General features: G+C 35.8%; 1 protein-coding gene across 4 annotated transcripts in view; it reads right to left on the bottom strand.

Moving 5' to 3' along the window:
• Window positions 1-19917, bottom strand: part of Mbd5 (methyl-CpG binding domain protein 5) — a 479901-nt gene that overhangs the window by 290568 nt on the left and 169416 nt on the right. For all 4 annotated transcript variants that reach the window (XM_023721333.1, XM_023721332.1, XM_023721337.1 and 1 more), the window contains one exon: window positions 16310-16403. The gene's annotated coding sequence lies outside the window, so the exon portion shown is untranslated. The remainder of the gene's footprint in view (window positions 1-16309; window positions 16404-19917) is intronic.

Raw genomic sequence — 19917 nt, 5'->3', positions numbered from 1 at the left:
TGGGGGTTCCCAGAAGTCGGCAGAATTTCCTACTCAGCAGGAGGGGTGGGGAGGTACGGCAGAGTGGTATGGCGCGGCCCGAGGGGGTGGGAGAGGGTCCGGCCCACGCTGAGCTTGGGCTGGGACTGGTCCCGCTGGCGCAGGGTAGCAGGAAACTCTCCGCACACTCACCGGACCTGGGCTAGGACTGGGTCTGGGGGCTCCCGGAAATCGGCAGGAAATCCTACTCCTCCGTTAATATTTCTGATTATTTTCTTGCACTGTGAAATTGTGACTATACTTTATTGTGAATTTCAGTGCATGTTCTTTTGAGTTCAAATTATTCCAAAAATGAAAATATAAAAGTAGAAAATATTAAAAAGAATAAAAGGGAGAAAATACACAGATGTATATGCTTTCTAATTTTAGGATAAACTGTGTTAATATTTTTTGTTAATAGTTTTTATTCTCACATTTAACCTCTACTATTACAGTTGAACACCAATTTTTCTATGGTAAGTTTCTAGTTATTCCCTTCTGATTGACAGTATTTACTAGGAAATTTTTCAAAAGAGTACATCTGAACAATATTCATTGAAGTCACTCTGGTCTTTATATTTGAAGACAGTTAAATTAAGTATTAAATATAAAATATAAATTACTTTCCTTTCTACCACATTCTGTTAGAAAAAGAGAAGCGAGATCCCCTCCCTCAGTGAGTAACTTGACCATTTTCTCTTCTTGTTTAAAGTCCAGTAATTTTATGAGGACATGTCTCTTATTGACAATTCTAAGTCTATTTTCCCTGGAACCTGGTATACCCTTTTGATATATAGATTTGAATTCTTTCCTACTTCAAAAAAATAATGTTCAATTTTATCTTTACATATTCATTCTCTTATTTTCTGGTTTTAGTGTTTTTATTTTTATCTATACATATACACAAACATATCTCTAATCGTTTAGTTTTGTTTTTGTTTTATTCATTTTTGTCAGTTTAATTCTTTAATTTCTTCAGTACTAGTCTGTCTTATGCTTCTTCCAGTTTCATCTCTGAAATAAGCACTTATTTTCTAAGTTTGGTAAGTTCATAATATATCTGTTATTGTTTTACAGTATCTTTTAAATAGTTCTTGCATTTTGGATTGTGGATTTTGCTAATAGTTGATTCCTTTAGTTTCTCTCTTTTCTGTCTCCTCACTCTCTGCTTTTCTTCCTTCAGGGACAAACACACACAATATTTTCAGCAAAACTAAGGTTCAAGTTGAATTATACATTCCAAAATAGGTAAAGTAGCTATTAGCTGCAGGTTTAAAGAAGTCATGTGAGCATAACTGAAGTCTTTGAGAAACACATTAGGCACCTGTATTAGGCACCTTGCAGCACAGATTCCAGAAATGATGCCAATAATGTATATCCTAAAAGCATATAACACACTCTATGCTGCTACAAGGTTAATTAGCAATTACAGGTATGCAAACAAAGGTGAGCCAAGTAACAGCCAGAAAGAATCCTGCTAGGTTTAGTTTTAGAAAAGCATAAAATTTAGGGTTATACAAAGAACCTACAGAACGTCTTTTGTTTTCCAGTACTGTTAAATTGAATCCACGCTCAATTGCCTAGGCTTGATTCAAGTTTATGATCCTTCTGCCTCAGCCTCCCATAGTGCTGGGATTACAGGAGTGTGTACCATGTCCATCCATCTCAGACATGCTATTTTATAGGAAGCATTCTGTGTCTATTGTCACAGATTATACCCTTGTGAAAACTAGCAAAATTATAATGAGCTATGGACCCTCTTTTGCCTTGATCCTTCCTCACTACACACCCTCTCTCAAAATCAATATCTGTTCCAGTAAAACCATACCACTTGCTCATGAGTAACTGAAAGACAGGTACTTTCACAAGCATGAAAACCCACATACTCTAAGATAACAAAATGAAAAAGATAGCAAAATATACAGACAACAATTACTACAAAGATGTCACCAGGTTAGGAGTATACTTCAGCAATACAGTATGTACTTAGCCTGTGTGACACCGTGAGTTCAATACAGGGGGAAAGGAAGATTACCACAGTGCAAAGAGAGTTTGAACACTGAATATTTTCATCTTTCTTGGCCATCTGCATTTCTTATTTAATAACCTGTATGTTCAGTTCAGTTCTTTTATTCAAAGTATTTTCCATATTGAATTAATACTTTTTGCATATTAAGAAAGTCAATATATTGTATCTATCAAACATTAACTTGTAGTTTTCAAATGTCTTTTAATTTATCTTGTGGATTTTTCTTATTATATACAAATTGTTATGGTAAAAAAATTATCAATGTATCATGTTATTGCTTTAAAAGAATTTTTATTTTTTAATTTTTATTTTTGGTATCATGAATTGAACTCATGATCTCACACTTGCCAGGCAGGAGCTGTGCTGCAGAGCTACATCCCTCAATCAAGAACTGATTTTTTTTTTTTTTTTTTTTTTTTCTTTTGGGACCTACCAAGGATCAAACTCAGGATCCTGCACTTGTCAGTTAGGCACTTAAGCCATTGAGCTGTATCTCCTTGCCCCAAGAACTAATTTTTAAACAGACTGCCATTTAGCATAAATTCCTTAAGGGAATCAAACATGTGCTCCAAAGATGTTTTAAAGTTTGCAAATCATAGGACCTCATGTACAAAAGTCAGCAATTACTTTTCTTCGTAGTTAAATTTAAAATCAAAATTTCATAACGTGATCTCTAAGATCTGTGTATGTCTTTGGCCTGCTTCTTTGCAGCCTCATTCCCAACCATTGTCTCTCACTTTCTTCACACAACCATTCTGGACTTTGAGCTGTGTCTAATAAAATATTAGGTTTTGCTGACCCAACAGCCTTTTCATTTTGCTGCCTGAGCCAGTCTTTTCCTAAACATAGCTCTTCACTTTTCTGAATCAAGAGTTTCTACTTAAACATAATTTTCTCAGAAAAATCTTCAATAACTTTCCTATCTAAAACAGAACTCTCATCTCCTTCAGTTACTAACTCACCACAAGTGACAGGTAGGCTTGAGAGTCACCTAGAGGATCAGTACATCACACTTCTAAGTGTGTCTGTGTAGGATGCTGAAGTGTGGGCCCCGTGACTACATCTGGTCCGGTATCTTTTGCTTTCTGGCACTGTTCCCCTGCTCTGCTTCCTGGGCTGCTATTCTGCCTTCAAGGCCAATGACCAGGAATCCAGAAGCCAAATCAAACCTCTCCTAATCGAATTTGTCAGTGTTGGGTACAACGCATCAATGACAACAAAGGTAAAGCAGTACATCACACTTAATTTTCTTCAGAACATGTTACTTTTAAAAGTACATATGTAATCACTTGACTGTTCAGTTTTGTTGCTGCAATAAGGTGGGAAACTATATGAGGGATTTACAGTTTATGACTATGCCTAGAACAGTTTCTGGCCAAAAACTGGTATACAGTTACATTTTCAAATGAACGAACAAATAAAAGAATGCTTTTTTTCAATGCTAAGTTTCCAGAAGAGCTCTAAAAAATGCCTCCAAAGGTAAAAAAGACAACATATAGTGACAAATTATTTAGATTCTGTAGAAGTTCCTGCTTTTATGTTTTCCCCAATGATTTGCTAGGTATTTTTAGAACATTATCAGTACAGGTATAAAGTCATTTCTTTTATAGTGAAATATGATTACATCTCTGTTTGGAAAAAAAAAAAACTTCTGTCTGACTTACACTTGCTTTAAAGGTTTTATTTTCATGAACAGTGAGCTTTTATTTCTAAAATTTTTTGTGAAAGTATCTGTATTAAATTACAGAAAACCTTCCCTCAGTGTCTCCTACTTAGCTTCTGATATAGGCAGATAATAAGATATGTGGATTATATGATGCATTAGAAAATTTAAGTGCTATAGAAAACACAACAAAAAGTTAAAGAAGAGATACAATTTAAAATATTTTTATTTTTATTTCTTTTGCTGTGTTGGGGAATGATCCCAAGGCCTTACATACCTTATGTGAGTACTCAGAAAGTACACAGTACCCTATGTGAGTACCACTGAGCTACATCCCAGTCTTCTTTTAAATTTATTTAGGACAAAAAGGTATGAAATTATACTGAAATATATTAATATAACATATTTTCTAAAGTATGTCACATTACTGGACTTTGAGACAGTCACATAAATTCTAAATTACTGGAGCAGGCCTTCTGATTTTTGTTTCATTATTCTTCCCTTTTTTTCTTTTCTTTTTTCTTTTGAGACAGGATCTTACTACATAACCTAAAGAATTCTCAAACTTACTATGCAACCTTGGCTGGCCTTCAACTCATGGTGACCCTCCTGTCTCTGCCTCTTGAGTGTTGGGATTATAGGCATGCACCACCATGACCAACTCTTCTTTTTCTTCTTTTTATTTATTTCTGAAAACACACACACACACACACACACACACACACACGTTTGGTACATGATCTCACTATATAGCTTGGACTCTGATCCTGCTGTCTGCAGCCTCCCCAGTGCTGGGATTACAGGCTTGTGCCACCATGCCCCATCTTGGTGGCAGGCTCAAGACACCCTGGGGCAGAGCTTGCATGGCCTGTGGTGGTGGGTATCCAACATTTATTTTTTATTTTTATTTTTTTTGGTGGAACCGGGGATTGAACTCAGACCCTTGCGCTTGCCAGGGAAGCGCTTATTCCACTGAGCCATTTCCCCGGCCCCAAACATTTATTTCTTATATAAACATTTTTGGTCTTTTGTTTTTTTAATGGATCAAGTTACAACATGATCAGTTGACTTAAGTAAACAGAATATGTTCCACAATCAGCAGGAGCCTCATTCATTTAGTTGCAGGTTTTGGTTGAGAGGCTTTAAGAAGTTAGATAAGGTTCCTTAAAGAAGAAATTCATTTTCAAGATGGGAGCACCAGTCCCTCCCAAGGGTTTCCAGCCTGGTAGGCTGCTCTACTTGTGTACTTATTAACCACACAATTCAATCTGAAAAGTCAGTCTCTACAATCTTGCTATGTACACACACACACACACACACACACACATACACACTTCAGTTGGAGAATTCTAACTGATATGGCTCTATTATCAGTATTATCAGATTAGTGTTACTGTAGAAAGTTAAAATGTCTATTGTTGCCCCCACATTTAATACAGCTAATAACATGGTGCTTTCTTGAAAGAATAAATATAATCAAAAAAGAATATTTTAATTCCATGGGTAGTTGGAAGGTATTTTAAGGAGAAAAACTATAACATAAACTTTCATAAACCTTAAAGAAATCAAAGGTAAAAAGGAAATATCAAGAAGAAAAATAATTTTTTTATATATAACATTTATGAGGAACTTAATACATATACAAAATCCTAACAGTCAATTCATGTGAGAAAACCTAGACTTAGCAACCATTCTCAGTGTTGAAAATGTCGTAATAGACAACATCAAGCCAAATGCTGTAATTGCATTATTTACTGCTTGCAACAATGTGATAAGAGATGATCCTTGTAATCCTATTTTAGAGAGGAAACTTAAGTACAGAAGTACTGAGAAACAAAAGTTTTCAGTGGCAGTGCTTTTTTACATTTTTTTTTTTTTTTTTAAAGAAAAAATAATTTTAGCAGAAGACAGTGGTACCTGCTTGTTATCTTATGTTATCTTACTACTCTGGAGGTTGAAGCAGAACAATCATTGTGAGTTCAAGGCCAGTCTGAACTAAATAGAAACACCGTATCTCAAAAACAACTTTTTTATTTGTCTATGTTTGCAGCATACCATAATTATATTTGTTTTGGGGGATTGGTATGTGGATGTAATATATGTGGTTTTTTTGTGGAACTGGGGATTGAACTTAGACCCTTGTGCTTGCTGGGGAAGCACTTATTCCACTGAGCCATCTCCCCGGCCCCAGTAATATATGTTGATATGTCTTGAGACCATGGGAATTGAGATAGGTAAGGTGATTAAAAAAAAAAGGTAGGATATGACACACATTAACACTGATACACAGGACTGGGGAGATAGCTTGGTGGCCTAAGTGCCTGCCTGGCAAGCACAAGGACCTGGGTTTGACCGCCAATACCACATGCCACACAAGCTCTACAAAGCACCGGCCACTGAAAATGGGTGTGTAATCCCGGTGCTGGGGAGGCTGAGACTGGAAATTACTACAAATCTAAGCTGTGTAGGGAGACCCTGAACCAAATAAATAAATAAATAAATGTAAAAAATTTAAAAACACAGATATACAAACCCATAGAAAGGCAATTAATGAGATTAAACCATGAAAAAACTTGTATAAATTTAATTCAAAATTTTACAGTACAGAAAAAAAGAAAACTATTCATCAAGGCTTTGAAGAGACAAAGCCAATTTATATTGTTTAAGACAATGTAAGGTATATCAAGCTCTTAGAAATTAGTAGAGTCAGTTATTAAAGATTTCACATGCTTTGTCATAGTAATTCTATTCCAAAGAATAGTCTAAAGAAATAATTAAAAGAAAGAAAGAAAGAAAAAACAAACAAACAAACAGATACCCTAAATGTCCAAGCACAGAAAAATAAAGAAAACCATGATGACTTATGAACAGAACACATAGCTATTTTAGTTTTGTTTTGAAACAAGGTCTTGTTGTGTAATCTAGACTGACTTTGTTTTTTTTCCAAAATTTTATTGAGAAATAAATAGCAATGAAAAAGTTTCAAATCAAATTGGTAGGACAGTTCCAATAATTAACACAGTGCATACTGCCTTCCTATAGACTGGCTTTGAATTCACTATGTAGTCCAGACCAGTCTCTAACTTGTGGCAATCCTTCTGCTTCAGGCTCCTGAGTGCTGGAACTACAGGTGTGCATCACCAGGCCCCATCTAACACATGGCTTTTAAAATGACTATGAAGTAGGATTTCCCAACGTGCATTCTCTAGAACAGAGACATAAAAGATGCTCCCTGAAAACTGCATATATACTTTGGTCTTCTTGGAGAGCATTATAAACATTAGTGGTACTTCCTTTGTTCTCCTTATACAGATGTTTTCCAAATATACACAAAACTAGAAACCTTCTTTGGTCCTAACTGTTGCTATATAACAAATGACTACAGTGTTCTGCAGGGTTAGTTTCTAGGTTGTGGTGGGGCAATCTGAAGAATACCAACCTGAGTCACCTGAAAACTGAATCATACATATGGTGTGGCATCCCACATGGCTTAGGCTTCCTCACTAGACTGAATACTGGGTATTATGAAGGTTTTGTTAAATGTCTGGTTTAATTATGCTCTCATCTAGCTATTTATTTTTGTTTTTATTTAAGTAGAAAATTGAAGGGGGGGGGCACCAGTCATTGACTTGCCCACACCACAATAGCAAAATATGTTATCTAACAATTATAATCCATTCTAGTGGATATTGTCCAAATCATCATGGTTTCTCTTCACACTTTATAGAGGACAATTTTATTTTAATAATGTTTAGGGTCATGAAAATTTTGTCTGTTACGTTGCTCCCCCTAGTCTCTGGTTGACAAGTGCCATTGAAGCAATGTGGTTACTTCTATGTTGTTTTTTCCCCCTCATTTTTCAAGCTAATTATCACATAACTACTGTCCTGGACCTAACATTATTTCACTGTCAATTGTAATCATTTTTTTTCTGATTCTAACATTTTTCAAATCATATGGATGAGGGTTTCTTATTCAGGTAGCAAATGTCTTGGTTCATTCTGGCTGCTATGACACATACTTAGGGCGGACAAACATGTAAAGAAATAAGTTCATGTGGCTCAAAATTCTGGTGGCTAGAAAGTTCAAGTTGCGAAGATGGGGAAGTGGGCCTCCCAACACTGTCTAACTGGGGACCCTTTCAGTAAGCATGCAGTCTCTTTAAACATTTCTCATGTAGTATTAATGTTGCAGACAAGGTAACAAAGAACTAATTACAGTTTGAAAAGTACTTTAATAGCAATGTAAAACTAATATTAAGCAGCCACACAAAGGGCGCCTGCACATCACAAGACATGTCAAACAGTCAGAAAGCATGATTCAAAGCCAAGAGAAGAAAATAGAAATAACCCAACAAATGACAGGAATAATTAGAAAATACTCTGATACAGCCAATACATATTACATATTTTTAAAGGTTTAAGAAAAAACATAAAAATAAAAGGAAGTCATGCAAAATATATAGTTTTCCAAGTAAGAAGCCCAAAAGCTTTCAAAGAATCACCTACTGTGATATCCACTATTCCTTGTATCTCTTTTAAAAATTCTGGACATTCAGATGAACTAGTTTCATAATTTGACAAGGCAATGAAAATTTTATAAACCAGTATCTTTTTTCCTTTTTCCTGCTTTGATTCAAAACTTCCTGTTAAAAATTAAAGAACACTGTAGAGCTCACTTGCTAAGCACAAGGTACTGAGTTCAATTCCCCATATCAAAGGAAAAAAAACAAAGCAAAGAATAAACAGAATAGAAATCAATAGACTAATAAGCATTAGTCAATGGACAGGAACCCAAATGAGAAAAGAAAAAATTAATAAAGAATATAAACAAGAAGTTTCAGAAGAAAGAGGCAGAAAGACCAACAGCTATATGAAGAGATACTCAGACTCATTTGTGATAAAAAAGAAATCCAAGTTTTCTAAATAAGTTATAAAATTTCACATATTAGAATGAAAACATGAGGAAGGAAATGTGAAGGGTTAGCATGGATGAATAAGTTACTGGGACTACAGACTGAAGTATTTCTGAAGGCGTATCTGGCAGGACTTGGTCAAATGAAGTAAAATTTAATCCACTTAGCTAGGAATTCTGCTATTGCATATGTGTCCCAAAGAAATCTTTGCAGAATCCCATGATAGGACAAGTATTAGCATGTTCATCAGTGTTGCTTGTGGTGACAGTTGAAAACCATCTGGGTTGTATTTACTGGGGACAAGTGGCTAGTTAAAAAATGGTGGCTACCAACCATGGGATAGTAGACAGCAATCAGAACAAGGCAAACATACAAACGTTAAGATTAGAATATTAAAACACCAGGTATGGTGGTGCATACATAAAACCCCAGCACTCAGGAGGCGAAGGCAGGAGGCTCACTGTGACTTTTAGGCCAGCTTGGGCTACATACTTCAAGAGCAACCTGAATTACAGCGAGATCATGATTCAGAAGATACAGAAGCTAAATGTAATCCCAGACCTCCAGCTAACCCAAGGCAAATCCATGGAGGATTGAGGTATAAATCAAAAGCATTGGTGAACTTCCTAAAAAGGTAGCAGAGGAAATAATAAAGCAGATGAATGAAGATCTAGGAAAAAAGTCATTTGGAAATAATTATACAGATAACTGAAGAAATGGTGATCATAATGAAAGACATGGTTAGTGAATCTAGCGTAGATACAGATAAAAAGAATAGAGGAGCATACAAAAATGATGAAATCAAGAATTTCCAACATAAGGAAGGACTGGATTCCATAAACAGATTCAAAACAGATATTGAGGAGATTAAAAATTATATTTAAACTAGATATATCAGATAAACCAATGTGAAGACAGAATATTAGATATAGAAGGCAGTTTTGTGGCTAATGGTAATCAAATGGGGAAAGACTTCTTAAAAATAGCAAGGGACCATGAAAAATCAACAGTTGATATAAAGAAGATATAAAGAAGAGTAACATAAGAAGAGTAACATAAGATTGACTGGAATCAATAAAAAATCAGAACACAGAAAAAAGTACATTAAAAAAAAAAACAACTTAACAGAAGGAATGGCAGGAATTTTCCCAAGCATCAAAAGAGAAGATCTACAGTGTTTTGCACCACCACAACAGAATACGTATTGTTCTCAGCTGCACACAGGGCTTTCTTCAAAATAGACCACATACCAGACCACAGAACATGCTTAATTAACTTCAAAGGAACTGAAATTATGCCATTATATCAGGTCACAGTTCAATAAATTAGATTATACCAGATCATAGTTCAATAAAATTGGAAATCTATAGCAAAAGAAACAGAACAAAAAAATCCCTACAAAAACATGTGAAAATGAAACAACACTACCCTAAATAACCACAGAGTTGCAGTTGAAATTAAAGAAATTAGACAGTTTCTATAATTAAATGACAATGCTAATACAATGTACCAAAGGCTATGGGATACAATGAAATCAGTCTGGAAGGGAAATTCATAGCAGTAAATTACCATATCAGAAAACCATAGCAAGCTCAAATAACCTATGTTGAACTTCAAACTTCTAAAAAAAGTAAAATATCTCAAGTAGAAAAGCCTTAGTCTAGACATGGTGGCTGATGCCTATAAACCCAGTATTTGGGAGGCTGAGGCAGAAGAACCTTTTAAGTTTGAGACCAGCATGGGATACAAAGTGAGTTCAAGGTCAACCTGTTCTATATAGTGAAACGAAAAGACAGAAAAGATCTCAACCCAAAGCATGTAAGAGAGCAAACTGTAAAAATCAGATGCAAAATTAATAGAACTGAAGCTAAGAACACAACAAAAAGAAGCAATGAATTGAGGGGTTGGCTCTTTCAAAGATTAAAAAAAAAAGACAAACCCTGAGCCAACCTGATTTATATAAAAAAAAGAAAGCCTCAAATCCATGCAATTAGAAATGTAAGGGTGCAATCACAATGGATCTTGTAGAAATCCAGATTATCAGTATCTACTTCAACAATCTGTACTCTAGTAATATGGAAAACACAGACAAACTGGACACATTCCTAAATACATACGAATTAGTACAGCTGCATCAAGAAGATAAAGAAGGGGCTGTTTGAGTTCAATCCCCGGTTCCACCAAAAAAAAAAAGAAGATAAAGAAAGTCTAAATGACCAATATCAGGGCCCGGGAGATAGCTCAGTGGTCTAAGGGACTGCTTGGTAAGATTAAGGACCTGGGTTCAATTGCCGGCACCGTATACCATGCCAGCCCAGAGCCAAGCTGACCACTGAAACTGGGCATGGTGGTACATGCTAAAATCCCAGCACTGGGTAGGCTAAGACAGGAGGCTCACTATGAGTCTGAGCTGCATAGCAAGACCTTGTACCAAATACAGAAGTTAAAATAAATAAATAACCAATGACAATGAAATTGTAGAATTGAAAAATTAATAACAAAGAAAACCCCAGGCCTGACAAATTCACTGCTGAATACTAGAACAGATGTAGAGAAGATATAATGCCACTACTCCTGAAAATCTTTAAGGAAATTGAATTCTCTTATACCTAAACTAGAGAAAGATTCGACCATAAAACAATACTACAGACCAATCTGCTCAATGAACACATGTAAAAATCCTCAATAACATACTGGTAAGTAGTCAGGAAAACTTATATACTGCTACCAAGTAGGATTCATTCTAGGGATGAAGGAATGGTTCAACATAGGCAAAACAATAAATATAATATACTACATGAACTGAACTAAGGATAAAAAACCACATGATTATATCAAACAATACAGGAAAAGTATTTGACAAAATCCAACACAATGAAAAAAAATTATAGAAAACTGGAGTAAATGGTCTTTATTTCAATCTGATAAAAGCCATCTATGACAAACTTATGCTTCATATCATATTACATGGTCCAAAACTAGACACTTTTACCTAAAATCAGGAATAAGATAAGAATGGCCATTATCACTAAACCCATTCAATACAGTTCTGGAAACATTAGCCAGAGCAATTAAACAAGAGAAATAAAAGGAGAAGAAAGAAGTTAAATCATCATTTTTTGCAAATGTTATGATTCCGTATCTATGGAAAACCCCCAAAATGCCAAGATTTAGTAACCAAATTCAGTAGCACAGCAGGATACAAAATCAATACTGAAAAAAATCAATGTAATTATTCTACACAAGTAGCACACTCACCAAGACAGCAATTAGGGAAACACGACCTTTCACAACAGCATAAGAAAATGAAATACTTAGGAATAATCTAACATAGTAAGTTAAAGACCTTTAATTGAAAACCACAGTACTCTGAAAAAGGAGATCAAAGAGGCTATCGGAAAATAAGAAGATACTCCCTCCCTTCCTCCCTCCCTTCCTTCTTGACAGCATCTCACTATGTTCTTAAGCATGGTCTTGAACTCACTCTGTAGCCTGGACTGTCCTCAGACTCACAGTGATTCACTTGCCTCTGCCTTCCAAGCCTGAGGTTACAGGCATGCACCACCATGCTCAGCCTTTATTCTTGGATAGGGAGAACCAATAAGAGTAACAATGGCCACATTTCCAAAACTTTCATACAGATTTCATGCAAGCCTGATCCAAATACCCATATCATGCCTCACAGAAGTAGAAAAAACAACCTTAAAGTTAATCTGGAAACAGAAGAGACCTAGAATAGCAAAAGCAATCCTTGGCAAAAAAGGCAAGGCAGGGGGCATCAAACTTTTGAAACTAGAATTATACTACAAAGATACTTCGGGGGCTGAGGAGATGGCTCAGTGGAATAAGCGCTTCCCTGGCAAGTGCAGGGACCTGAGTTCTATCCCCGGTTCTGCCAAAAAATAAAAATAAAATAAAAGATGAAGAGATGTTTGGGGCTGGGGAGATGGCTCAGTAGAATAAGGGCTTGCCTGGCAAGCACAAGGGCCTGAGTTCAATCCCTAGTTCTACCGAGAGAGAGAGAGAGAGAGAGAGAGAGAGAGAGAGAGAGAGAGAGAGAGGGAGGGGGAGGGAGAGGGGGAGGGGGAGGGGGAGGGGGTGTCTTTGGGTTTGGGAGACGTGTTATTGGTCTGGGCACCTGCCTAGCACGACTGAGTTTGGTCTTCCTTGGTCCTGGTTGGAGATGCAGAAAGAGTTCGAGATGGATTGAGAGAGTTTGTGTGTGAGAGAGGGGTTGAGAGGTTTTGTTTTGGGGGAGTTTGTCTTTTTAGTTATTTTTGCTTGTGGAGCTGGTTTTGCCCGTGCCAAAGATTAAACCTAAATTTATATCTCTCATCTTTCCCTAAGTTAAAATTGAAATGAACTAAAGGTCTAAATATTAAAACTGAAACACTAAATCTGCTGGAAACTAGAATAGCTAAAACTCTTGAAGTCATGGGTATAAGACAAAGACTTTATGATTAAAACCCTGATTGCCCAGAAAATACCAGAAAGAATCAACAACTGAGATCACATTACATTAAAAAGCTTTTACACAATGAAGCAAATCTCTAACAGGGTGAAGAGATAATGCAGAGAATGGGAAAAAAAATTTTTACCAATTATTTCTCAAACAAAGGACTGATATCTAGAACATAAAAAAGAATTTAAAAAAATCAGATTTAGTCAAATTAAAGGACCCAATCTAAGAATAGTATACAAAATGCAGATAAAGAAGTAGAAATGGCAAATAAATATATGAAAAATGCTCAACATCACTGGAAATTCAAGAAATGCAAATTAAAACAACATTGAGATTCTATCTCACTTAAGAAAGAATGCCTAGCATGAAGAAATCAACCAATAAAAATGCTCGTGAGGATGTAGGGAAAAAGGAACCCTTCTTCACTACTGGGGACGAGTGTAAATTAGTACAACCAATATGAAAATTAAAGTAGATATTCTTCAAAAAGACAAAAACTAGAGGTTCCATTTGACCTGCTATTCCCTTACTTGGTATCTGTTCAAAAGAATTAAAAGCATCATATCTGACTGATATATATGGACACTAATGTTACAGCAGCACAATTTATAAAAGCTGAATCTTAGAAACAGCTTAAGTGCCCATTACCAGATAAATGAATAAATAAAATGTGGCTTTTATATGCAATGAAGTACTATACTGCCATAAGAAGGATAAACTTGACCCATTTCTAGGTAAATGGAAGCACCTCAAAACCATAATTGGAAGTGAAATAAATCTGAAACACAAGTTTAAATATAACTTTCTCTAGTATGAGAAACTCAAAGGATAATTAAGTAGTAAAAGTGAGGACAGATCCTCAGAAATAGGAAGACATGTTGACAAGGGAAGGGAAACAAGGGAGAAAGAAAAGGAAAGGCAAGAAAAGGAAGAGAGGAGAGGGGAGGGGAGGGGAAGGAAGAGAAGGGAAGGAAAGGGGGAAAAAAAGGAAAACAAAAGGAAACAAAGCTTTTGTAAGTAAGGAAGTGAAGAGAGGATTGGGGGAAAAGGAAGAATCAAGTTATATACAGGTACAAATTCCCTATGATCAATGATTAGCATGAATATCAAAATAGTATAAATAAAATTAAAGTATGGTGACTGCCAATGGAAAAAATTAATTTTAGGCGCATCAATGGGGGAGAAGCAAAGGAAAAGATAGGAAACATGAAATCATAAGAAGCTGAAACAGGGACATGAGAGTTCATAAAATTATCCCACTCCCCCTTCATTTTGGTGATTTTGAAACAGGGTCTCTTTATACAGTTCCTGATGACCTTGAGCTCACTTTGTCCTAAACTGGCCTTGAACTCCCAGCTATCATCCTGCCTCACCTTGCCAAGTGCTGGGATTACAGACATCTGCTGTTGTACCCAGCTTCCTTATTAGCAGTTGAAATAGAAAACATTAAATACATATATACATAATGCTTACATGAAAATACAAGAAATTACAATCAACAGATATTAATCCAGAATATAATACAATAGAATGGTTTCCTATGGTGTCAAAATGTGGAAAGTGGGAGTAGAAAAACAAATCAAATAAAAAAGAAGTGCTTTTCAGGGCACTAGTGATGACACTGTGCTATGAACTGAGAAATGGGTTTAACCATACTTCCTCTCTATGAAAAGGTAAATTACAAATATATATATATATATATATATATATAGTTATATATACAAATATATATATAATGTTATACATATATATATATATAATATAAACATTAAAACAAAACTGAGATTCTATCTCACTTGAGAAAGAATGGTTACCATGAAAAAAATCAATCAATAATAATGCTGTTGAGGATGTGAGGAAAATGGAACCTTTTTTCACTACTGGGGAAATTTTTTTTTTTTTTTTACTTTTACCAAAAGGATCTGATTTAGATGATGGTGATGAATGGACTATGAAAATAATTATCTAATCCTTATATTTCAGAAAACAAATAGCTTTTCAAGTAGCTACTTTATATATATAGCTATGAAAATGAATTAGACCTAAGTATCACTTTTCTTTTAAGAGAAGTCATTTCTCCCATCCAAGTACTAACCAGGTCCGACCCTGCTTAGCTTCCAAGATCAGACAAGATCAAGCGCATTCAGGGTGGTATGGCATTAGACAAGAGATGTCATTTTTAACAGTAATATTCATCACAAAAAACTAAGAAAATAATAAGTTGCTACAGAGAAATGGAGGAGAAAAATAGACTCTATGTACTTATATGCTAAACAAAATCAGAACAAAGTCTTGCATCAGAGGCTGTAAACTGTTTTATTTGATTCACATGGTGGCAAAAATATATTTTTTTCTAAGGCATAACTGTATACTGCCAATAAAAAATTCATTGTTTTCAAGTTGAAAATTTTTGATTTTTTGATGTTTTTATTTTTGGTACTGGGAATTAAACTCAGCACTTTGTGCTTACCAGGTAGGTGCTATGGCACGAACATCCCTAGCCCTGTTTCAGTTTCTTTCGGGAAAAAAATTATAAGATTCAATACTCTGTAGGTTTTCATTGTCCTCATTTGACAAAAAGTATTATTTTAAACATCCTTTTATCTTCAAACTTCATTTGTAGTTTATCAAAATATAACTAGAAATTTATGGTCACATAAAAATGTAAACAATTAGGGAGGGAATGAAGAGACCATGCTAAGTGAGAGGATAGGTGAGATTAGAGAAACCCTTGAAAAGGCATGAAATAATCAGGCTTGGTATTCAAACTAGTAATCCTATAATCATTTAAAACTATGCTAGGTTTTGTGGCATAGTAAAGAAAGCCTTTCCATGCTTACAGAAACCCTTACAGACATTTAAAAAAAGCAGTATAATGAATGATATTATCTAGTTTTAAACTTTTTTAAAAGATTTTTTTAATCAAGTTATATTCTAGTAAATTGCGATTAGAAATTAGATGGATTTACTTCCTCTTTCTTTTAGTTCCTTAGTCCTTTCCATGATAATGTATCATTAGTCAACTGGATATTATAAAGGAGACATAATATTCTCTTCTCAACATGGTATTAAGGTGTAAAAGTTTTTGTCTGAATATCAAGGAATGTAATTGAGAGAGCACTTATATAGAAACTGTGATGAAAAATAAGCACATACAGCAAGTCTAATAAGGCCAACTAATCATCCAAATAAAATTATTTATGAAACTACAGTTTTATTTACCTTGAACATTTAATTTCTAATGATCTTGTGTGTAAACTATGAAGGCTTGAGAATGTCCTTCACACATGCAGAAACTGTCATCTCCAATGTTCATCTAAGAGAAACAGAAAATGTGAAGTTGCAGTTATACATATTATTTCATTTATTTTAACTATAATAGAAAATTGACTTATTAACATGTACATTATGTAAGAGTGGGAATGAACCTTTTAGAGCTATCAATGATACAAACAGCCCTCTGTGGCATGTGTGGCACAGATCTACCACCACTGTTATAGAACATACTGTTTTATTATTATTATTATTATTATTATTATTTATTTATTTTTTTTTGCAGAATTGGGGATTGAACTCAGGCCCTTGTGCTTGCCAGGCAAGTGCTTGTTCTACTGAGCTATCTCCCCAGCCCCAGAACATACTATTTTATATAAATAAAGTACAATAATCTAGAGGTTTTCCCTTTGGTAGAATCACAAGGTTCTGTTGAACATAAGTTTTATGTCTATGTAATAAAGTACTTTTTATTGTGATAATATTATCTATCTTTCTATGAAAAATTCTAATAAATAATTTTTAAAAGATTGATTCTGATATTCTATATAAACATAGCCTCATCCTAGAAAATACTTCTCTTGTTCAAAATAATCACAATATTATATTCTTTTGTTTCTTTTGGTGGAACCGGGGATTGAACTCAGGCACTTGCACTTGCCAGTGAAGCGCTTATTCCACGGAGCCATCTCCCCGGCCCCCAAAATATTATATTCTTGACTACCTTTGAATTACCAGAAAGGCCACAAATTATAGAAACCACAAAGTTCAATGTTATATTATCATAACAAGCTAGAAATTCTGTTACCTATTTCAGTTAAGCATTTGAATCAATACTTTCTACCAACTTAGAAAACAAATTAGAAAAGCCCTTTTAAGAGGTAATGCTTTCTAATTCCCTGAAAATGAAGATTGGGACATATAACATGGATTTGGAGTTCCATAATTTAAGAGTATGGTTTTGATTATCATAAATCCCCAAGGCAAATGTGAATGATTTTTTGAATTAGTAATGTCACTGTTCCTTTAGTAATTAGAGCAGATCCCTACTTATTATTTGCATTTGTACATTAAAAAAAAGTCAGATACTTTAAAAAAATTAAGTTGTTGATTATTATTAAGTAGATCTAGTACCCAGGTATTTTTAAGGATGGGTATCTTTTCTATCAGTTGTAAAACAATCTCACATGATCTACTTTGCTATTTCTATATATTTACAATAAGTGATTAATTCCAAAAAAGTCTATAGATATGTGTAAGAAATACTAAGACACATTTTGGGTAATCTGACTACTATACACATGAAATGACTTCAATTATAAAGCAGGCCTTCCCTTTCTGTTAAAGAAGCAGTCTATGCATTTAAGAACACTGGCTGTTACTAGACTGTCACTATGTTATTTACAAAAAGTAACTGAGTTTTTTTAAAAACCATATTTCTAATCTTAAAAGATAATCCTCAAAGTTGTTGATTTAAGATTATTTGAACATATAATACATAGGAATTCAGCAACCGTACAGAAAAATTAAGATGATGTTTACGAATTACACATTTTGTAAATTTTCCTATACCCCTAAAAATTTTTTGTAGGCAGATAAACAATAAAATACTTCAGACAAAAAGAAGAAAATTAGGTTATACTCTTTGGCAAAAATTCTAAATGAAATCTTCTAAGTAGACCCAGTCCTAGCCCAGGCCCGGTGAGTGTGTGAGAGAGCTTCTGACTGCCCTGCACCCGCAGGACGTACTGGTCCCAGCCCAGGCACAGCGTGGGTGAGACCCTCTTCGACCCTCTTGGGACACCCCACAGCACTCCTCACCAACTCCCCCACCCCGCCCGCTGAGTAGGAATTTCGGCTGCTTTTTGGGAACCCCCAGACACAGTCCTAGCCCAGGCTAGGTGAGTGTGTGGGAGAGCTTCCAGCTACCATGTGTCAGCGGGACCTACTGGTTCCAGGCTGGCGCAGCATGGGTGAGATCCTCTTCCATCCCTTCGGATGCCCCCAACCACTCCGCAGCACCTCCCCTACCCAGACTGCCAGCAGGAATTTCTGCCCCATTCCGGGAACCCCCAGATCCAGTCCTAGCCCAGGCCTGGTCAGTGTGTGGGACAGCTTCCAGCTACCTTGTGCTGGCATGACCTACTAGTCCCAGCCCAGGGTCACCATGGGTGTCACCCGCTTTCACCCTCTTGGGACGCCCCACACCACTCCATAGTACCTCCCCACACCTCACGCACAGATTAGGAATTTCTGTGGCGTTCTGGGAACCCCCAGATCCAGTCCTCGTCCAGGCCAGGTGAGTGTGTGGGAGAACTGTCTCTCCCCTCTACTCCACCTGGTCCTCTCCAGACTCAGCTCAGGCCTGGAATACAGGGCTGGGAGAAACCCTGCAGCTGCAATCCCCACAGAGAGTGTACAGGACAGAACCACCCAGCTAGTCTAGGAGCAGAACATCTTGCCAGAGGGGCACAACAGGTTCATCCCCAAGGGCAGAAACAAGAAGCAATTGAGCACAGCAGCCAGACCCGAGCCAGGCACAGCTGGATAAATCAACAATTTGTAGATCTACACTTGAACTTCAGTAGGTGTTAGGGCTATAACTGCAACAAAGAACTACAACAAAGGTCAGAAGACAGTGCTACACAAAATGCCAAAGAGAAGGAGCAAAATGCAACCTCAGAACCAAGCCCACCTATAACAAGTGCAGAGGACACTAAAACAGAACAAACTGGGAATCACACATATGAAAGCAATGGATCAACGGCTTCTGAAATAAAGAAACAGTTGCAAAAAGGTACAGAGGAACTCAGATTGGAAATGAAAAAAGAAATCCCTGAATTAATAACATCTGCAGTAAAGAATCAAATGAAGAAACATATGGAAGAAACCCAATGCCAACCCAGAACATGTGCAGAGGACACTAGCTCAAATCAAATGTATGAATTAATAGCGTCGATAGTAAATAAGCAACAGCAGAAAGTCATAGAGGAACTCAGAGTGGAATTCTTTTCTAGTAGCTCAGCTCAAATGTACGAATTAATAGCGTTGATAGTAAATAAGTAACAGCACAAAGTTATAGAGGAATTTACAGCGGAATTCTTTTCTGAAATAAAAAAAGAATAATCAGAATTCATAGCATCTGAAGTAAAGAATCAACTACAGAAACATAGGGAGGAAACTCAATCTAAAAAAAACACTGCAGTAAAAGAATTTGTAACTGCTTCTAAACAAGACATTGATTAAAAAAAAATAGAGGAGATTAGCAAAATGATGGATTCCTTGAATGAGCAATACAGGAAAGAAATAGATCGTATGAAGCACAGTCAGAGATATAGAGGAAATTAAAATCTCAATCACAAGCTTGCAAAACCGTTTAAATGAAAGTGATGACAGAGTTTCAGATCTTGAAGATGCTGGTGCAACTAGTGAAAAGGTAAGAAAGGATCTCTTAAAAACAACGAGGATGCAGGAAAAAATAATCCATCACCTGCAAGATGATGCAAAGATGAACAATGTGAGACTAATAGGCATCAATGAGAAAGAAGGAGTCAATA

This window comes from Octodon degus, unplaced genomic scaffold (genome assembly GCF_000260255.1).
Source record: "Octodon degus isolate 3935 unplaced genomic scaffold, OctDeg1.0 scaffold00082, whole genome shotgun sequence".
Classification (NCBI taxonomy): domain Eukaryota; kingdom Metazoa; phylum Chordata; class Mammalia; order Rodentia; family Octodontidae; genus Octodon; species Octodon degus.
This window is presented reverse-complemented; position numbering and strand designations above follow the sequence as displayed.